The sequence below is a fragment of the Trichosurus vulpecula genome, chromosome 8 (assembly GCF_011100635.1).
Source record: "Trichosurus vulpecula isolate mTriVul1 chromosome 8, mTriVul1.pri, whole genome shotgun sequence".
In the NCBI taxonomy this organism is placed as follows: domain Eukaryota; kingdom Metazoa; phylum Chordata; class Mammalia; order Diprotodontia; family Phalangeridae; genus Trichosurus; species Trichosurus vulpecula.
In genome coordinates, this window is record NC_050580.1 from 75,173,875 (window position 1) to 75,179,874 (window position 6,000).

Here is a 6,000-nt window from a genome sequence, read left to right on the forward strand (position 1 = left end):
CTCAGGCTAGGTCAGCAAAAACAATCTCTAGCATGTCCTACCATGTTGGAAAAACATCAGATACAGCTCTGCTCTGAGAAACAGTCTAGCTATGTTCAGAAAGGCCCATTAACATCAGATTGGCCACTAATCACAGCAACACATAAAACTGCTTTTTAACTCAGGAGGAAACACGTGTTTTGAAGTGTTAGTCATTTCTCTATCAGCAGGTAAAACACAAAGAAAATAAAACCTTGATGGAAGCTTGATAGTCTCAGCATTTATCAATATTTATCTTGTCCCAGTTTGCACGGAGTACTCCTCCCTTTCTCAGGGCTCTTTCCCCTATATTTCCTTCCATATGTTTTTCTTTGTCAGCTTATCTGTGTGGAGATACAGCAAGTTCTTCATATAGCCCAGCACCCAAAGCTCCACCTACCACTTTGTCTTTTCACTGTTTCTACTCCTGATGAATTCTGAGCATTTTAAGGGCAAAAGGGGAAGGAGATATAGCATTACTTTATGAAATACGATTTTTTTTTTTTGCTAAGCCTTAAAACATAAAAGAACCGTAGGAAGATTTTCAAACTAGTCCTCAAATATACTTCTAATAATAGCTGGCCTTTTTGTACTACTTTGGACAGCTAGGTGGTAAAGAGCGTAGAGAATTGGGCTTGGAATCAGGAAGACTTATCTTAATGAGTCCAAATCTAACCTCAGAAACTTACTAGTTTTATGACCCTGGAGATCTGGAGAAGGAAATGACCAACCACTCCACTATCTTTGCCAAGAAAACCCCAAATGGTTTCCCAAAGAGTTGGACACAACTGAACAACAACAACAAATGTAGTATTTTAAAGTTTGCAAAGCACTTTAAGGACATCTCATTTGATCTTCAAGACAATCCAGTGAAATAGGTGCTGTGATGATGATGATGTCCATCTTATAGGCGAGGACTCTTCTTTGGTTACATACATACATAGCATCTGAAGGTATTCAGCATGGTGCCTATACGTAGCAGGTGATACAGTGCCTAGTACATAGTAGGTGATAAATGTTTGTTGATTGATTGAGCCAAACTCAGGTCTAACTGACTGTAAGACTAGTCCTCTAATCCCTGGCCCATGATGCTCCTCTACTTCTAAACCAATGGTTCTTAATCTTTTTTGTGTGTGTCATGGCCCCCTTTGGCAGTGTCTGTTGAAACCTAGAGATCCATGCTCAGAATGTTTTTAAATGCATAAAATAAGCTACCTAACATTACAAAAGAAATCAATTATATCGAAATACATTATCAACATGTTTTTAAAATGTTCAAATAAAGAACCCCTGTTATAGAGAAAATAAAATGTCAGGCGCTATGGGCCCATAAAACTCCTCTCAGTGTACCCAAAGAAAGAATCTGAATATAGTCAACAGGGGAAAAATAAATGGGAGGAACTCCTGACCTCAGACTCATCATTTTTCAGGGCGGAATTCTGTGTTTACAATATGAAATTTTAGGTGCATGTCAAAGAGAAGGGAAAAAAATTCTGCAAAGGAAACGAAACTAGCCAGTATTTCCTGTGAGAGATTGCTTGTTCAAATTCAAAGAGAAACAGATTGCTGCAGGCCATGTATTGACTCAGAAAGTCTCACTGTCTCTGTCCTATTGTATTTTTTATTTACTTTGTTAAACATTTCCCAATTACACTTCCATCTGGTTCAGCCTGACTGGTGTTTTGTGGGCAGGGAATTTGACACCTCTGCTGCAGAGAAAGGTAGAATCAGTGTTCTCTTTGAGAGGGAGCCCAGGTTAAAGGATTGAATAGACTTGTTATCAAGAGACCTGGATTTGAATCCTGCCTCATTCGTGGGCAAGTCATTTCCAGTAAGTGAATGAATGAATGAAAAAGAATTTTAGTAGCATACCATGTACCAAGTACTGTACTAGCTAAGCAATGGGGATATGAATAGAAAAGTAAGACAGAACCTGCTCTCAAGGAGCTCACATTATGTATAATAGGGGAAGACAATATATAGTGGAGGTTCTAGCTCCAAACCAAATGGAAAATCCCAATGATCCATACTGAGTAGTGGAAAGAAAAAAAATACGTATTAAGTGCCTACTACACGCCAGGCTTTATGCTAAGTACTTTACAAATATTGTCTCATACTGTGAGGTGGGTGTTGTTATTATCCTCATTTGACAGATGGGGAAATTGAGGCAAAAGGGTTAAATGGTTTACCCAGGGTCACACAGCTACTAAGTGCCTGAAACCAGATTTGAACTCAAGTTTTCTTGCCTGATTCCAGGCCCAATGCACCACTCAGGCAGATGGTAACGTATCATTAGTGTCATTTCTTTTTAACAAAACCATTATCTATTTCTGATGTCCAACCATTTGATGGTAACAAGAACTTTGGTGAGGATTTTCTTTTCTGGGTCTTCAGTAGCTTTGGCTTCTGAGAAGGGTCCGTGTGTGTGTGTGTGTGTGTGTGTGTGTGTGTGTGTGTGTATGTATGTGTGAGACAGATTGCATTTCCTCAAAAGGAAGTGGAAGTGGGAGGAGTAGGCCAATGGTTTGGGAGCTTGGCTGTTCCCAGATATCTTGGTCTTCCCTGCCCATTTATGGTTGTTGTTGGTAGGAATGGCAGGCCCCTTCTCCCCAGGGGTTGCTTCTGATCCAATAAGCATTTAGCCATAGTATCATAGTAGACAGAGAGAGGAATAATGCCAACTTGGAGTCTAGGAGCCTTGGGTTAAAGTCCTGTCTGACACATGGTGACTGCGTAGACATATCACCCAACCTGTCATGGCTTCCAGGTAACTCTTAAGATTGTCAGAGAATAGCTGCTGACTTGCATTAGTGGAGGGAGTTTTCTTACCAGGAGTTCTCATAGCAAAGAAATCACAGACCGGGTCCATGATGTGATGCAAAAATAAAAATGAGAAAGTGCCTGATTTAAAGACTCTTACATTCCTCTGCTGGGGCAGGGGCAGGGGGTGGGGGCCGAGTGGAGGGTGGGGCAAACGGGTAAACAGGAAAGATGACTGGATATAACAAAGTAACAATACCCTGTTGCAAAAAGTAGCTCATTTCAAGTACAGGGGCAATATAATTGTTCCAAAGGCCAACTCATTTCCCACCCATTCTGCTTCAGAGACTTTATTTTAAATGAAAAATTCTGATTTCAGTCCCTATCTCTCTGAGGCCCCAGGTAGGAACCTACCTGGGGCCTCAGAGAGATAGGGACTGGGCTCTCTGCCTAATCTAACATTTATATCTACTTCCAGTTAACCCCTGGCCTCTTTGTGGTAAAATTCAGCAGATTATTCTACAGTGTCTGTAGATATACAGGCAGAAGGGGAAGTTGAGGAAAGAGTACGCCTATGCTCAGCACTTCCTTTACCCTGGGGTCCTCCCACTTTGAGATACCTGGAGAACCAGTGACTCTTCTTAATGTCTCTCTTTTGTGACACAGCTCAGACCTCCCTTTGTTCCTCAAAGGTACATCAAATGCAGGCTCCAGCCTCTGGAACCCAGACTCGGAATTTCTACCCCCAGTAGAGGTAGTTTATCTAATTAGATAATTAGTATTATCATAAATATATACAGGCATACTGTGGAGATATTGCAGGTTCAGTTCTAGAACACAGAAATAACCAAACAACAATAAAGTGAATCACATGAATTTTTTGTTTTCCAGTACATGTAAAAGTTATGTTTATACTACTCTAGTCTGTTAAGTATGCAATAGTATTATGTCTAACAAAACAATGTGCATACCTTAATTTTAAAAAATATTTTATTGCTAAAAATGCTAACCATCATCTGAGCCTTCAGTGAGTCAATCTTTTTGCTCATGGAGGGTCTTAGACGCTTCAGAGCTGATCACTGCTGGATTAATTAGGGTGGTTCTTGTTGAAGGTTGAGATGGCTGTGGCAACCAGGGTTAAGTGACCTGCCCAGGGTCACACCGCTAGTAAGTGTCTGAAGCTGGATTTGAACTCAGGTCCTCTTGATTCCAAGGCTGGTGCTGTTTCCTTTGCAACACCTAACTGCGAAGCAATTTCTCAAAATAAGACAACAATGAATTTTGCCACATGGATTTATTCTTCATTTCACTTGAACGCTTAGAAGCCGTTGTAAGGTTATTAGTTGGCCTAATTTCAATACTGTTGAGTCTCAGCGAATAGGGAAGCCAAGGGGAAGGAGAGAGACTAGAATAGCCAGTTAGTGGAGCAGTCAGAACACAGACAACTTTTATCAATTTAAATTCATGATCTCATATGGGCAAGGGTTGTGGTGCCTCCAAACAGTTGCAATAGAAAAATCAAAGATCATTGATCACAGATCACCACAACAGATATAATAATAATGAAAAAGTTTGAAATGTTGTGAGAATTGCCAAAATGTTAACACAGAAACATGATGTGAGCACATGCTGTTGGAAAAATGGTGACTATGGACTTGCTCAACGCAGGGCTGTCACAAACCTTGAATTTGTAAAAAATGCAATATTTGCAAAGAGAAATAAAGCGAAGCACAACAAAATGAGGCATGCCTGTAATGAGTATATCATGTAATATATTTGAATATTTATTATATATAAAAATTAGAGCTTGATCCAGCTGTTCAAGTTGTTTGATTCAATCTGAACATGTTTTCTCTTAGTTAAGGTGTGAAAGCTAAAATGGGTGGTTTCAATCCTGCCCTCACATATATAAAGAGTAGTTTTAGTAGGGAAAGGCTTCGTGAGAAAGTGGCACATGAACCGAGCCTTGAATGAAGCTAGATAGACAAAGAGTGGAGATGAAGAAGTACATTCCAGGCAAGGACAGCGTATGCAAAAGACTTGATGAGTTCAAAGAACAGAAGTGAGCCATTTTCAGAGGAGGGAAGTCGAGAGAGGTTGCTCAATCTCTTGAAACTGACAATAGGGTAAGAGCACATGTTCCTCTCATTCCTGCATGGTAAATGAAGATAATACCTGTAGCGCCTACCTCTCAGGCTTATTGTAGGGCTTAAATGAGATTGCTCTGTAAACTTTAAGTACTATATAAATGTTAGCTATTGTTAGTAGGGCTTCTTGCATGGCAACCACCATAATAGGGTGCTTAGCGTCTATGGTAACTAAACAGCAGGTATTAAGATTGCCGGTATTAAGGTATTATTAAGACCTTATCTCCACTGATCTCCACTATTAATGAAGGACCTCATTGACCCTCTACATACTTTGCCTTGCCTCTTGTCCCTAGACTGTCTTGAAGAAATCTAGGAAATTTGCCCCAAGGTCAACCCACAGACTGCCAGCTCGCAAGGGAATTCAGAAATACTAAGTGGGCATTTCCTGGACATGGACTAGGGCTGCTCCAGCTGTCAGAGGGCAGTGATTCCCCAGTAGCTTAAGGTGACTCTGATACTTGGGTTGACATAGGACCTCTTGAAACTGAAAATATGATAGGGTATAGATCATGTGTTCCTCTCACTCCTATATGGTCAGAAACAATAAAGGAAACATCTGGAGAATTACACGGCAAATGAGAAAGGAAATATGACCTCTCAGCATCTTTGTCTGACACAGTGGATAAGCTAGTCAGTGTCATTTCCTTTGCTGGACAGATTCAATGTTTTCATATTAAGCATAATAAACTTTTTCTTACAAGGGAACTACATTAATAACTGTAACCAGCGCACATTAGATAGAATTTCATTCCTAGGACATTTAATACTGGTCTAGATAAGATAATAGAAACAGTATATAGGGAACAGTTCCCATGTGAAGGTATAACTAAATTCCAACAACTCTAATTTATATTTCTATTGACCTTCACTTTTTTCTACTTTTTATTTTTGTAAATGAGACTGGGTTTCTCAGATCTGTCCAGAATGGAAGTACAGCAGTTCCTCAGGGGTCTGATCCCACTGTAGATGAGCACACAAGCTTTGTCCTGCTCATTTCTGACCTGGGCTGATTTGTCTCTCCTTAGGCAGCCTGGAGACAGCCCTCCTCCCCTCTGTCCTTTCCCCACCTTTC